Genomic DNA, 1,005 nt, shown 5'->3' with positions numbered 1-1,005 from the left:
TCGGGGGCGGGGCCTCGCGACCCTGGGGGCGTGGCAATGGCGCTCGGGGGCGGGGCCGGCACGCGGGGCGGGGCCGCCATGGCCGACGGGCGCCAGCGGCTCTGAGGGACTGGGGAGCCGCGGGGGGGCCAGAGGGGCCCTGACGGCCCCACCGAGCCTTCCTGGCCCCTGGGCTTCTCCCCAGTGCCCGTGGGGAGAGGCTCTCAGTGCTCAGGCATAACTGCAGGCCTGACCACCCACCCTGCAAGCAGGGCGGGCCTGTCCGACCTGCTCCTTCCCCTGTCAGACCTGCTCCATCCCCTGCCCGACCTGCTCCTCCTCCTCCTGCTGCCTGACCTCCTCCCTCTCCTGCTGCCTGACCTCCTTCTTCTGCTGCCTGACCTCCTCCTTCTTCTGCCTGATATCCTTGTTCTCCTGCCTTATGTCCTCCTGCTCTTGTCAGATCTGGTCCTCCTCCTGTCAGACCTCCTCCTATCAGACCTTCTCCTCCTTCTCCTGCCTGACCTCCTCCTCCCCCTCCTGCCTGACCTCCTCCCTCTCCTCCTGTCAGACCTCTTCCTTCTCCTGCCTGATCTCCTCCTCGTCCTCCTCCTCCTGGCTGACCTCCTCTTCCTCCTGGCTGACCTGCTCCTCCTTCTCTTGCCTGACCTCCTCTTTCTCCTCCTGCCTGTCCTCCTCCTTCTCCTCCTACCTAGCCTTCTCTTTTTCCTGCCTGACCTCCTCTTCCTCCTGCCTAACCTTCTCCTTTTCCTGTCTGACCTGCTCCTTCTCCTGTCTGACTTGCTTCTTGTCCACATCTTCCAGAGGAGCCCTGAGGGGCAGAGGAGTGGTCAGTTGTTTCCTCAGCTTCCCTGTGGCCTTTCCAACCAGACAGATCTGGTTGTTTCCCTGACTGAGTCCCCATTCTCTCCCATTTTTCTGGTTATTAACACCTACTTCTTTGATTCACTGACTGTGCCCCTAGGCCTCTGTCATTCTGATTTTCTTCACCTTTGTCTGGCTGGG

Source organism: Apteryx rowi, unplaced genomic scaffold (genome assembly GCF_003343035.1).
Source record: "Apteryx rowi isolate R43461 unplaced genomic scaffold, aptRow1 scaffold_78, whole genome shotgun sequence".
Taxonomy (NCBI): domain Eukaryota; kingdom Metazoa; phylum Chordata; class Aves; order Apterygiformes; family Apterygidae; genus Apteryx; species Apteryx rowi.
Note: the sequence above shows the minus strand (reverse complement) of the source record.